The sequence below is a fragment of the Ranitomeya imitator genome, chromosome 10, assembly GCF_032444005.1.
Source record: "Ranitomeya imitator isolate aRanImi1 chromosome 10, aRanImi1.pri, whole genome shotgun sequence".
NCBI classification, from domain to species: domain Eukaryota; kingdom Metazoa; phylum Chordata; class Amphibia; order Anura; family Dendrobatidae; genus Ranitomeya; species Ranitomeya imitator.
The window spans coordinates 14113415-14127675 of record NC_091291.1 but is presented as its reverse complement, the minus strand read 5'-3'; the positions used below and the strand labels follow the sequence as shown (position 1 = coordinate 14127675).

At 42.4% G+C, this 14261-nt stretch overlaps 1 long non-coding RNA gene across 2 annotated transcripts in view; it reads right to left on the bottom strand.

The window, feature by feature from the left end:
• LOC138651760 (uncharacterized) overlaps positions 1-6161 on the bottom strand; it is a 48797-nt gene extending 42636 nt beyond the window's left edge. Inside the window, exon 1 of one of the 2 annotated variants that reach the window (XR_011315528.1) lies at positions 5892-6161. This is a non-coding gene — a long non-coding RNA (uncharacterized lncRNA). Of the gene's footprint in view, positions 1-5877 lie in introns of both variants that reach the window. The other variant, XR_011315527.1, reaches the window with a different exon arrangement.
• Between the last annotated feature and the right edge of the window lie 8100 nt (positions 6162-14261).

The following is a 14261-nucleotide window of genomic DNA, read 5'->3' as shown; positions in this document are numbered from 1 at the left end:
CCATACAGTATCATGTTATCTACAGTTTACACTGGCGATGTGCTGCTGAGAACAAGGATTCCCATTCCAGCAAAAACAATCTGAATATGCAGCATTTTACTTGTTTAGTAAAATACACCCCACAGTCCTCCATATATTATAATGTGCTCCATAGTCCTCCATATAGTATAATACACTCCCTATAGTCCTCCATATATTAAAATACACTGCTCAGTCCTCCACATAGTATAATACACTCCTCATAGTCCTCCATATAGCATAATACACTCCTCATAGTGCTCCATATAGTATAATGCACCGCCATAGTCCTCCATGTAGTAGAATTCACTTCCCATAGTATAATACACCCCATAGTTCTTCATATAGTATAACGTATTCCCCATAGTCCTCGATACATTATAATGCAGCCCACATATAGTATAATGCAGTCACCACCCTACAGAATATAATGCAGCGACCCCAGAGTAGAATGCAGCCACTCCATAGAATATAATGAAGCCCCCCTCATAGTTTAATGCAGCCCCCTCATAGAGTATGATGCAATCACCCCTCAAAGAATATAAATATAATGCAGCCCCCCATGGTATATAATGTAGCCCCGAACAGAAGATAATACAGCCCACCTCCCTACAGAATATAATGCAGCCCCATCAAAGAGTATGATGCAATCATACCTCATAAAATCTAATACAGCCCCCCATAGAATATAATACAGCCCACCTCCCCATAATATATAATGTAGCCCCCATAGAATATAATGCAGCCCCCCATAATATGTAACACAGCCTCCCCCATAGAATATAATATACCTCATAATATATAGCACAGCCTCGCCATAGAATATAATATACCCCCCATAGTATATAACACGGCCTCCCCATAGAATATAATATATCTCCCATAGTTTAAAGCAAAGCCCGCATAGTATATAGCACGACCCACATAGTATATAGCACAACCCGCATAGCAGATAACACAGCCCACGTAGTAGTATACAGCACAGCCCACACAGTAGTATACAACACAGCCCACACAGTAGTATACAGCACAGCCCACGTAGCACTATACAGCACAGCCCACGTAGCAGTATACAGCACAGCCCACGTAGCAGTATACAGCACAGCGCACATAGCAGTATATAGCACAGCCCACGTAGTAGTATACAGCACAGCCCACTTAGCAGTATACAGCACAGTCCACATAGCAGTATACAGCACAGCCCATGTAGTAGTATACAGCACAGCCCACACAGTAGTATACAGCACTGCCCACACAGTACTATAAAGCATAGCCCACTTAGAAGTATACAGCACAGCCCACATAGTAGTATACAGCACAGCCCACATAGTAGTATACAGCACAGCCCACATCTCTCCTCCCCCCCTAGAATGGCCCCACAGTCCAGTAAAAAAAAAACACTCCTCACCTCTCCTCGTGCCTGCGGTGCTCCCTGCTCCTGTCTCGGCGGCTGCCGCTGCACTGCCTGGCACACAGTGAGTGCGCGCACACCCGCAGTGTCAGAGGCAGAGCGGGGAATGATGGGAGAGGGGGCGTCAGCAGACGCTCTCTCCTCCATCATTACAGTCAATTGTACTGGTGTCATAGACGCCGGTATAGTTGAATGCAGCGGTGGCGCTGGTGGGGGGGTGAGTCGGCGTGCAGTGGCCCACTACTGGCACCGGCCCTTCTAGCATTTGCCAGAAGTGCCCGATGGCCAGTCCGGTCCTGGACGTAATGGTGGTTCCTCACATACTGTAGAGTAATTCTGGAACGTCCAGACCAATTCTAATAGTTGGAGGACATATATACAGGTCTACACTGGTGATATGGATGTATTTGCTCAAACTATTTAAAAAAAAGATGTAAAAATCAGCAAAATCCCAGCATAATCACCAAGTCCTGATGGCAACCGCCATGTGAACCGAGCCTACACTATTACAAGTTACGATAAAAACGTGACTGCAGAGATTCAGAAAAAGAAAACTGCGGCAGAGATGTCAGTACGACAAAAGGCTCCATACTGTACGTGTATATAAAAGAGCCTTTCACAACGGGAGAGAATGAGATGACTGTAAAGCGCGACACTCGCTGCCACATGACTTCATTCAGGAGATCACGGCCCACCAGAGTCAATGCAGTATTTGTATGGATAAATATTATAAAATACATAGATAAATGATTGATTAGATAGCTAGACAGACAATATGGAGAAAAGTGTTGGACTGCACAACGTAATCAGTGAATTGATGTTTTTCATCCAGTCCCTACTGCCCCCCGATATATAACATCTGGCCCTTTGACCCCTCCGGTATATAAATCTGGCTCCTTGCCCCCAGAGTATAACATCCGGTCCCTCATCCCCAGGGTATAACATCTGGCCCCTTGCCCCCTGATATATAACATCTGGCCAACTCGCCCCCAATATATAACATCTGGCCCTTCACCCCCAGTGTATATCACCTGTCCCCTCACCCCCGATATATAACATCTGGCCCTTCACCCCCAGTGTATAACATCCGGTCACTCATCCCCAGCATACAACTGGCTCCTGACCCCCGCTATATGCCATCAGGGTCCTCGCCCCCAATATATAACCTCTGACCTCTCACCGGCCTTCTGCTTTAACTAACAGGACAGGATTTCTGGTGGTGAGGAGCTCACTGATACCAGCGCAGTCCTGTAATAGGACACACCAGTCTAACAAGTCCGTTCATGACATTTCTTCCTCCTAAATCTTCCCCCATCACCTGTGAGTGATATTATTAAGAACTGGAAGGAACTGCAGCCGCAAAGTGAAGTCCCCGTAACATTACAGAGTGAGTGCTGAGGAGCTGATGGTCGAAAAGTCACCAACGCTCTGCTGACCCCATAACTGCAGAGTCCACACCTCCTTTGCTATTAACATCAGCACAAACACTGCTCTCCCACCGGGATCTTCACGGCCGAGCAGCTACATCAACGTCGGATGGAGTGCTGTAAGGCCGCCACCACTGGACTCTGGAGGAGACATGTTCTGTGCAGCGATCGATAACACTCCTCTATCTGGTGCTGATGGAGGAGTCTGGGTTTGGTGAATGGCAGCAGAACGTTACCCCCTGACTGCATTATGCCCTCTTTACAGTTTGGTGGAGAATAATACTATGGGCTGTTATCAGGGGTCGGCCGAGGAACCTTAGCTCCAATGAAGATAAATCTTAAAACTTCAGCACAAGACATTGTGGACAATTGCAGTTTTGGTGGAACATTGGTGAAGACCCTTTTCTGTCTCCCATAACTGTGCCTAGTGTACAGGCTCCATACAGCCATGGGGGGGGTGGGGGGGGGGTTTGAGAGTTTACAGATTGATATAGATAAAGTACTTAACAAAAAAGTGTGAAACAACTGAAAATATGTCTTATATTCTAGGTTCTTCAAAGTAGCCACCTTTTGCTTTGATGACTGCTTTGCACACTCTTGGCATTCTCTTGATCAGCTTCAAGAGGTAGTCACCGGGAATGGTCTTCCAACAATCTTGAAGGAGTTCCCAGAGATGCTTAGCACTTGTTGGTCCTTTTGCCTTCACTCTGCGGTCCAGCTCACCCCAAACCATCTCGATTGGGTTCAGGTCTGGTGACTGTGGAGGCCAGGTCATCTGGAGTAGCACCCCATCACTCTCCTTCTTTGTCAAATAGCCCTTACACAGCCTGGAGGTGTGATTGGGGTCATTGTCCTGTTGAAAAATAAATGATGGTCCAACTAAACGCAAACCGGATGGAATAGCATGCTGCTGCAAGATGCTGTGGTAGCCATGCTGGTTCAGTATGCCTTCAATTTTGAATAAATCCCCAACAGTGTCACCAGCAAAGCCCCCCACACCATAACACCTCCTCCATGTTTGACGGTGGGAACCAGGCATGTAGAGTCCATCCGTTCACCTTTTCTGTGTCGCACAAAAACACGGTGGTTGGAACCAAAGATCTCAAATTTGGACTCATCAGACCAAAGCACAGATTTCCACTGGTCTAATGTCCATTCCTTGTGTTCTTTACCCCAACAAGTCTCTTTTGCTTGTTGCCTGTCCTTAGCAGTGTTTTCCTAGCAGCTATTTTACCATGAAGGCCTGCTGCACAAAGTCTCCTCTTAACAGATGTTGTAGAGATGTGTCTGCTGCTAGAACTCTGTGTGGCATTGACCTGGTGTCTAATCTGAGCTGCTGTTAACCTGCGATTTCTGAGGCTGGTGACTCGGATAAACTTATCCTCAGAAGCAGAGGTGACTCTTGGTCTTCCTTTCATGTGAGCCAGTTTCTTTGTAGCGCTTGATGGTTTTTGCCACTGCACTTGGGGACACTTTCAAAGTTTTCCCAAGTTTTCGGACTGACTGACCTTCATTTCTTAAAGTAATGATGGCCACTCGTTTTTCTTTACTTAGCTGCTTTTTTATTGCCATAATACAAATTCTAACAGTCTATTCAGTAGGACTATCAGCTGTGTATCCACCAGACTTCTGCACAACACAACTGAAGGTCCCAACCTCATTTATAAGGCAAGAAATCCCACTTATTAAACCTGACAGGGCACACCTGTGAAGTGAAAACCATTCCCGGTGACTACCTCTTTGTAGCTCATCAAGAGAATGCCAAGAGTGTGCAAAGCAGCCATCAAAGCAAAAGGTGGCTACTTTGAAGAACCTAGAATATAAGACATAATTTCAGGTGTTTCACACTTTTTTGTTAAGTATATAATTCCACATGTGTTCATTCATAGTTTTGATGCCTTCAGTGTGAATTTACAATTTTCATAGTCATGAAAATACAGAAAAATCTTTAAATGAGAAGGTGTGTCCAAACGTTTGGTCTGTACTGTATGTACATGTGTGATTCAGCTTTGCTTCCTCTATATTTATTTTTCTGGCATGCAGGAACACACCTAAATTTAGTAGAAGAACTCTCCAGCCTTACAGCATGACTACCTTATAAATCCTTTAGTCACAATTTATTACACCTATGTAGTCATTACTGGAATAAAATGTCATATTTTACAAGCCTTTACAAGTGTCTGGCAGCGAAACGCGTCATCTATGGGGTAATGAAGCTCTAGGTCGTCCTACAACCTAATGTTGTTGTTTCATTAATCAATACGGTGGATTGTCCTCTGTGTATATCAATAGTATCAGTCATTGCGGTGATGCGAAATGCGTGGTAACCCGAATGTTAGCAAATATCTTCTCCACTGCTATTTTAGAGATCAACAATAGGATCATTAGTGAAAACCAAACACAGTTATTCTATAATCGTCTCTACAGACGGCGGCATCCAAGGTTATCTACTGCGCCCCAATAGGAATCAGACTGCACCATTTTCACCAAGAGGAAAGAAAGAAGAAGGAGGAGGAGGAGGAGGATGGTGGCAGCTTACTGTACGTAAGAGACAAATCCCAGCCAGCTCAGTCATTGCATGGCACCGCATCTATTAATATAACACGTCTCAGCTATAAACCAGCGTGTACCCACTGCGGCACAGATCGCAAACATCCCGATATCCTAACAATCTGTATGCCTTTCATTTTTCCCTGCAAAATTTTACGCACCAAAAAAACAAACAAAAAAACATCAGAGCTCGTTTTGACAGCTGCATTCAAGCTACGATTATCTCTGGTTTTACATGGGACTGCAAAAAAACGCTATTGCAATATCTTAAGATAACATACAGCTCCAAATTCCGAGTCGGTTATACTGATCATGTCAATCCCAACGATTTATGGGATTTTACGTAGTAAAAAGAGAGCCGGTCATAAATCTAAGAAGATCTCAGACGGTTCCGGTAATCAGGCGACGGATATATCGTTAGGGGGGTCTATCGTATAGAATAGTAGGGTGCAGATTTCCCCCCATACTCACTGCGTGCACAGTACCTGTCTCTTCCTTGCAGCTGTGCTTTCGAGAGCCTAGCACCAGCTGCCGTGGCATGGACAGAAATGCATCAGAACGAGAGGGAGGGACGGAGGATGGGAGGAGACCAAGAAAACTAAAGGATCAGCAGGAGCTACTAAGTAGGGATTAAAAAGCTTCGAAGGAGATTTTCGGGAAGGATTTTGCAAGAGCAGGTGTCATGGAAGCAAGAAGAGGCAAAATATAACAACAGATAAAACTATAAAACGTACTCGTCAACCCTTCTGGAAGACAAGACCCAACGGAGCAATGTCTCGATAAAATACTCTCATTCTTCTAGTACTTTTTACTCCTACGGAAAACAGTCTTTCGAGGCATCAGAGAGCGAGGAGGACTGGTGACAGTATTGGTCATTGTAGACCAAAGACCTTAAGGCTCATTCACATGTCCGATTTTCACAGAAAGCTCTCAAATCTGTGAAGAGTTGATGGGGACATTCGCAGGTCGGTGGTTTTTTCAGGGACTGAGAGGTCCGCGGAAAATCACGGAGACGGGTCGGGTCAATAGTAGAAATGCAAGTCAATGGGTCCATGAAAAAAATCATGGAGACGGGTGGGGTCAATAGTAGAAATGCAAATCAATGTGTCCACAAAAAAAATCATGGAGACGGGTTGGGTCCATAGTAGAAATGCAAATCAATGTGTCCACGAAAAAAAATCATGGAGACGGGTCGGGTCAATAGTAGAAATGCAAGTCAATGGGTCCACAAAAAAATCATGGAGACGGGTCGGGTCAATAGTAGAAATGCAAGTCAATGGGTCCACAAAAAAATCATGGAGACGGGTCGGGTCAATACTAGAATTGCAAGTCAATGGGTCCACAAAAAAATCATGGAGACGGGTCGGGTCAATAGTAGAAATGCAAATCAATGTGTCCATGAAAAAAATCATGGAGACGGGTCGGGTCAATAGTAGAAATGCAAGTCAATGTGTCCACAAAAAAAATCATGGAGACGGGTCGGGTCAATAGTAGAAATGCAAGTCAATGTGTCCACAAAAAAAATCATGGAGACGGGTCGGGTCCATAGTAGAAATGCAAATCAATGTGTCCATGAAAAAAATCAGACTGTGCTCGGATGACATTCAGATGTGGTCCTGTCTCCACAATTTGTCATAGAGAAGAAGGTGGAAGGTTTTTTTTTTATTTCGACACCTATGAGAAAAACAGATCAAACTCTGATCAAAAGTCTGTTTTCCTCATGCGTGCAAAATTGGGATGTGTGAATGAGCCCAAAGGTTGTGTTCTATAAAAAGGAGTAAGATTTATGTTCTTATGCTACTTTTCACTTCACAGAAAAACCATGATATCGCTTCTGAAAGGTTAGCTAAAAGCACCATTCTTAATAAAGGCAGAGAAAGAGACAGAGAGAGAGGGAGAGAAAGAAAGAATGAAAGAAAGAAAAATAAAAAAGGGAGAAAGAAAGAGAAAGAAAAAGAGAGAAAGGAAGGAAGAAAGAAAGAAAGAAAGAAAGAGAGAAAGAAAAATAAAAAAGGGAGAAAGAAAGAGAAAGAAAAAGAGAAAGGAAGAAAGAAAGGGAGAAAGAAAGAAAGAGAAAGGAAGAAAGAAAAAGGGAGAAAAAGAAAGAAAGAAAGGGAGACAAAGAAAGAAAGAAAGAGAGAAAGGGAGAAAGAAAGGGAGAAAAAGAAAAAGGGAGAAAGAGAAAGAAAGAGAAAGAAAAAGAAAGAGAAAGAAAGAGAGAAAGGAAGAAAAAAAGAGGGAGAAAAAGAAAAAGGGAGAAAGAGAGAAAGAAAGAGAGAAAGAAAGAAAGAAAGAAAGAAAGAAAGAAAGAAAGAAAGAAAGAAAGAAAGAAAGGGGGAAAAATAAAAAGGGAGAAAGAAAGAAAGAAAGAAAGAAAGAAAGAAAGAAAGGGGGAAAAATAAAAAGGGAGAAAGAAAGAAAGAAAGAAAGGGGGAAAAATAAAAAGGGAGAAAGAAAGAAAGAAAGAAAGAAAGAAAGAAAGAAAGAAAGAAAGAAAGAAAGAAAGAAAGAAAGAAAGAAAGAAAGAAAAAGAATGAATGGCTGGTGGTGCAGAGTTCACCGATACCCGTTCGGTCCTGTAGTAGGAGCCATTGGGTAACAAGTCCGCCCATGACGTTTCTTCCTCCTAAATCTTCACCCCATCACCTGTGAGTGATGTTATTGAGAAGTGGAAGGAACCGCAGCAACTCAGCCACGAAGTGGAGACCCCGTAATGTTACAGAGAGGGGTCACCAAGTGCTGAGGGCAGAAAAGTCACCACCGCTCTGCTGACTCTATGACTGCAGAGTCCAGACCTCCTCTGGTATAACATCAGCACAAACAGTGTGTCCTCCCCGGCGGGAGCTTCATGGCTGAGCAACTGCATGCAGCCGTACATCACCAAGCACAAGGACCATACAGACATGGGGGGTTACAGATAGCTTTAGATAGATATGCACATGTGGGATTCATCTTTGCTTCCTCTATATTCATCTTTCTGGCATGCAGGAACACACCTAAATTTAGTAGAAGAACTTTCCAGCCTTACAACACGACTACCTTAGAAATCCTTTAGTCACAATTAACTAAGAAGCGTTCGCACCTATATAGTCATTACTGGTATAAAATGTTATATTGTACAAGCCTTTACAAGTGTCTGGCAGCGAAACGCGTCGTCTATGGGGTAATGAAGCTCTAGGTCGTCCTACAACCTGCCGTCATCGTTTTTCATCAATGCGGTGGACTGCACTGTTTGCGTGATTGTCAGCTCAAGCTGCAAAAAAATAAGCCCTCACCCAGCCCCAGATCCCGAAAAACGTAAACGTTACAGGTCTCAGAAAATGCCGACGCAAGCAAAATTTTAGGTTTTACAGATTTACTCATTTTTGTTTCACCCTTTAAATAAAAAAATAAACTACACATGTTTGGTATCTGTGCACTCGTACTGACCTGGAGAATCATACTGCCCGGTCAGTTTTACCATATATTAAAAATAGTAAATAAAAAATGAAAATAAATCCCCAGAAATAGTAGTGTAATTTAACTTTTTTTTTGCAATTTCAACACATTTGGATTTTTTTTCCTGCTTTCCAGTGCGTCACATGATAAAAGGAATGGTGTCATTCAAAAGTACAACTCGTACCGTGAAAAGAAAAAAACGTAATATGGTTATGGGCATGGAAAAAAAAATATTATGGTTCTTGGAAGAAGGGGAGGAACAAATGGAAAAGAAAAATGGAAATTTTTCTTGAGGACTACTTTGGCAAAATAATCAACTCCTTTTGGAACTAGTGGTTTAAAATTTACAAAAGGCGTCAGAGAAGGTTGCCAGCTGTTTCTTAATGGCAGCACCCCTTTTTTGGGCTAGTTAAATAGGATGATAGGATAAAGGGATTTTAAGGGCACTTAGGCCATATAGCAAGATGTCCCGGTTTGCCGATGACATAATTATTTTTCTTGAACATATTCAAAACTGAATTTAATAAATTACCGAGAATACAAACAGTTTTTGCAAATATCCTGTAAATCGGTATTACCGACCAAGAGCTCTAAAGTTGACGAGTCCTGCTAAGTTCACATAAGAGTATACCAGCTTTCTTTAAATATTTCTTGGCGTGTCCTCCACATTGGGCATTATTTTGGAAGTGACCTGTACATTGTGGGTCATATCTATATATATAAATAAAGTACGATATGTGTTTAACACCATACAGGGTGTATCGGTAATGAATAGAGCCACTTTCCACTGCCAGTCAATGTTTTTGCTACCAGGTTTTACCTGTGTGCTGTGCATCTTGTTGAACGTCCTGGTTTACCCTGTTCTTTGACCTTGGCTAGTTTATTGATGTTTTGTCCCTGAACCGGCTACCTAAATTTCCTTCTTGCCAGCTTGCACCAGCACTAAAACTACATATATATGCCTGGCTGGTGAGTGTGCATCCCCAGCTTAGGGAATCCCATTTACCGTATGCACACCGACAGCGAGGATGCACTTAATAATGGTCAATGGTCCTACAAAGTATGTGAAGACTGGACATACCAGTTATCCTCTACACATGCGCAAATGATACGTCACATTGATGCATGGTGATCTCCACTTATGCCCCCACATGTATGCCAAAGAAAGATCGGGTATAGAAGACTACATTAACCGGGGGACCGAGTGGTATCCACCATGAGTCACAGATAGGAGACTCAACATTACCAGCCCACGTAGAGGCGTAAGGACCTCACATGACATAGGATCATCAAGAGACCTTCAACATGAGTCCTTATGTCTGCGTCAATCTGGGGACGTGATGGTTCCATCCCCGGAATGACGCAGTGTGACATATGACATAGCATCAGTGTCGCGGTCAAGTCTGTATATGCGCACCAGGCCCATAGGAATATATTGGAGGCAACTTGGATCAGGGGGTGGATATATCCAGGTTCCTGACCCCACATGATGCTACCTTTACACGAGCCAGGAAGATGAAATCATAGCTCATCACCGGTTCCCGTGAAAATCATCCATACCTAATCACATCCTTCTGGTCATCTCTGACAAATTCCTGCAGCCTCATGAGGAAGTAAATGAAAATATGGGGAAACGTGTCGAGGCGACCTCAGAAACACGATAAGTGATTTATCTTCTATTAGTGTTACGCGACTCACAATGTTACAAGTCTGTATTGAAAGTATAAATGTTTGATCTGCTCCTGAGACTTATCGGAAGAAAACGGATGTAATATTTGACCTTTGATATCATCTATTTTGGATTGCACACTAGTTCATTCACTGTATGCCTCCACCCTTTTCGATAAGGGAAAGCCACCGTCGAGAGGTGGTGCCATTCTCGAATTATTTGGGTGCCGTTCTCCGCTGGTAGGTAGAGTCAGAAATAGTTACAGATGGGTTGCAGATAGCAGCTTCTTAGCTGGGAATAGTCTCTGAGACAACCTTTTCATCATTTGTTCTTTTTGCACAGACAGGGTTTTTTGTGGGGTGGATTATGGTGTCTCCTTCACTTATAGTGAATACATGTCTAGGTGGTTTCGACTCGAGAAGTGATGTCTTGCATTGTGTCGAAATTGTAGTGCTTTTTTTTTCGTGTGTTTGATGTTTTGTTCTGCAGCTTTGATATGTAAATTCTAGAAAATTAAAATATGGATGACACTAGGCTACATAACTGTCTTCGGAACAGTACAAAATATCTGCAAGGCTGCATGTTACCGAATATTGAACCTAAGGCTACATGTTAGAGCTTTATGAATTTTTTTTTTAATGATTCTACAAAAATTACATGTTGCCGCTCCTTGTGACTTTTAATTACAGGGAGAATTTACACATGAGACCTTGTCACATGCATATTTGGCCAACCGCCATCGAAATAATTATTCTACCCGCCCAAAGTCATGAAGCTTCAGGAGACCAAAAATAAAATGTCTTGTAAGAAGCAGTAGAAAAATTTAATTTCATGGCTTTACTAACTTGCTCATAGTTTTAGAGGTTAAATGAAGACAAGTCCATCAAGAAGAAAATTCGAAGATGAAATTGTTGGGTCGCAGAGAAGCAACAACTCTTGCGCTGAGATTCTCAGAAATTGCTTTGGTTCATGCCATGATAAACAAGTGGGTTGTTAAGATCAGACTTTGATAGATCTCTGTTCTTCGAAGGGATTCTGAAAGACCCATTCAAACTAAGTACGAGAGCTCAGGGCAGCCTTGCAGCAACCAAACATTTTCATGCACCTTCTCACCTACTTGTCTCCATGTCCTCCTCTTTTTTTTGATTGACAGCTCTGGCTTTGCAGAGAGGGAGAACGTTGGATAGAACGTTGTCATTGTCAGATAGCTATGAGCACCTCACTTGGAATTTTATTTTGCCTCTTTATCTTCTTTTACGACTTGTGTGAAAATCTGATGTTGTTTTAGGTTAAATTGATGCAGAAATTCTGAAGGGTTCCCAACTTTTCAAGTTCCACCTTATGCTTTTTGAGCACAGAAAACTTAAGTCAACACAAAAGAGTAATATCTGGAAGAGGTTTCTATGTTCTCCCCATATGGGATAGGAATAGCTAAGGCCTATATAGAAACTCGCCTCGTCTGTATCCTCAGGGAAAAATGTAGAAATAGCTATGGAGGATATCCACTAAATTAAAACATAACTTTTAATGAATGTAAGTAAAAACTCGGATCCTAATAAGACACATACATAAACAAAAAGTGCTCAAGTGAACCAGTGCTCAAGATAAAAAATTGGATCAGTCTTACCAATTCAGACGGACATACGGAAATAATCCCTCAAAATCCATGAGGGTGGTGGTTCCAAAAACTGCTAAGGGCCAAGGGTAGGGAAAGATACACCGCCACTGTCTTCCCTGTAGACCCTTTAGAAGAGCTCCTGTCCTAACAAGGACAGGCCCCAAGTGAGCCCTACTATGGGAAACCACCAACCACAGTGTAGCCCTAAATGTCTCTCTTCTCCCTACACGTTTCAACTCCGATGGGGGAGCATCATCAGGGGAGTATTTTAGTCAGAAGAGGTACCGGTGGGCCCCCTCAAGGTCCTACATGGGACAATCCAAATGTTTCATATAAGTCTGTATGCATAAAAGTCCGTACAGCATGAGCCCCGCAGTGGCTGGGAAATCTCAGAAAACTGGAGGATTCTGGCTGTGTCTGCAGCTTAGGTAAGTCCCTTAGGACTTAGGACGGTCTGTGTATTGACTTATACTTGGTTCTAAAGAGGCAATTTTTTAAATGGATTTAGCATGTTTTTTCCAGGAGACATTTCAGTGATTCCGCATGTTTTTTTTTTTCCAGAGGACATTGCTCTTTACTAACTCTCCATATTGAAAATGAGTACCTTACGAGAGCGTGCTTATGTGCCTTCAAAACTTCTGTACATTGCTAGTCATAGAATCATAGAATGGTAGAGTTGGGACCTCCTGGGTCATCTGGTCCAACCGCCTGCTTCAAGCAGGATTCACTAAATCATCCCAGACAGATGTTTGTCCAGCCTCTATTTGAAGACTTCCATTGAAGGAGAACTCACCACCTTTGGTGGCAGCCTGTACCACTCATTGATCACCCTGTCAAAAAGTTTTTCTAATATCTAATCTGTGTCTCCTCCCATTAAAGTTTCATCCCATTGCTTCTAGTCTTTCCTTGGGCCAATGAGAATAAAGATGATCCTTCTACAATGTGACAGCCCTTGAGATATTTGTAGACAGGTAATAAGTCTCCTCTCAGCCTTCTATTCTAAGTTAAACATTCCCAAATCCTGCAACCGTTCCTCATTGGACATGGTTTGCAGACCGGTCACCATTCTGGTCGCTCTTCTCTGAACTTGCTCCAGTTTGTTGATGTCTTTTTTAAAATGTGGTGCCCAAAACTGGACACAGTATTCCAGATGAGACCTGACCAAACAGGAGTAGAGGGAAATAATGACTTCACGTGATCTAGACTGTATGCTTCTGTTAATACATCCCAGAATTGCATTTGCCTTTTTTGCTGCTGCATCACACTGTTGATTCATGTTCAGTTTATGATCTATTAGTATACCCAAGTCTTTTTCACATGTGCTGTTGCTTAGCCCTATTCCTCCCATTCTGTATATGTTTTTTTCATTTTTACTGCCCAGATGTAGTACTTTGCATTTTTCCCTGTTAAAAACCATTGTTAGTTGCTGCCCACTGCTCCAGTTTATTTATATCTTTTTGAATCATCACTTTCTTCCCTAGTATTAGCTATCCCTCCTAGCTTTGTGTCATCGGCAAATTTAATCAGTGTACCCTCAATTTCTTCATCTAAATCATTGATAAAAAAGTTGAACAATACAGGGCCCAGGACAGAGCCCTGTGATACCCTACTTGAGACATTCTTCCAACTGGATGTGCAGCCATTTATGACTACTCTTTGGGTCCGATCACTAAGCCAGTTATGAATCCACCTAACAGTTGCCTTGTCCATTCCATACTTAGTCATTTTTTCAATAAGGATTGTGTGAGATACTTTGTCAAATGCTTTGCTGAAGTCAAGAAATACTATATCTACAGCATTTCCCTGATCCACCCAATCAGTGATCCTGTCTTAGAAGGAATTTAAGTTAGTCTGACATGACTTATTAGTTTCAAACCCATGCTGACTCTGTTTAATCACTTCATTCTTATCCAGGTACTTACATACATGTTGTTTAATAATTTGTTCTAAGATCTTTCCTGGTATCGAAGTCAGGCTTATAGTCCCCTGGGTCCACCTTCTTCCCCTTTTTGAAGATAGAAACAACATTTGCTCTCCTCAAGTCTTCAGGGACTTCTCCTGTTCTCCAAGAATTTTCAAAGATTATGGAGAGTGGTTCAAAACTTTCTTCTGCTATCTCCTTCAGTACTC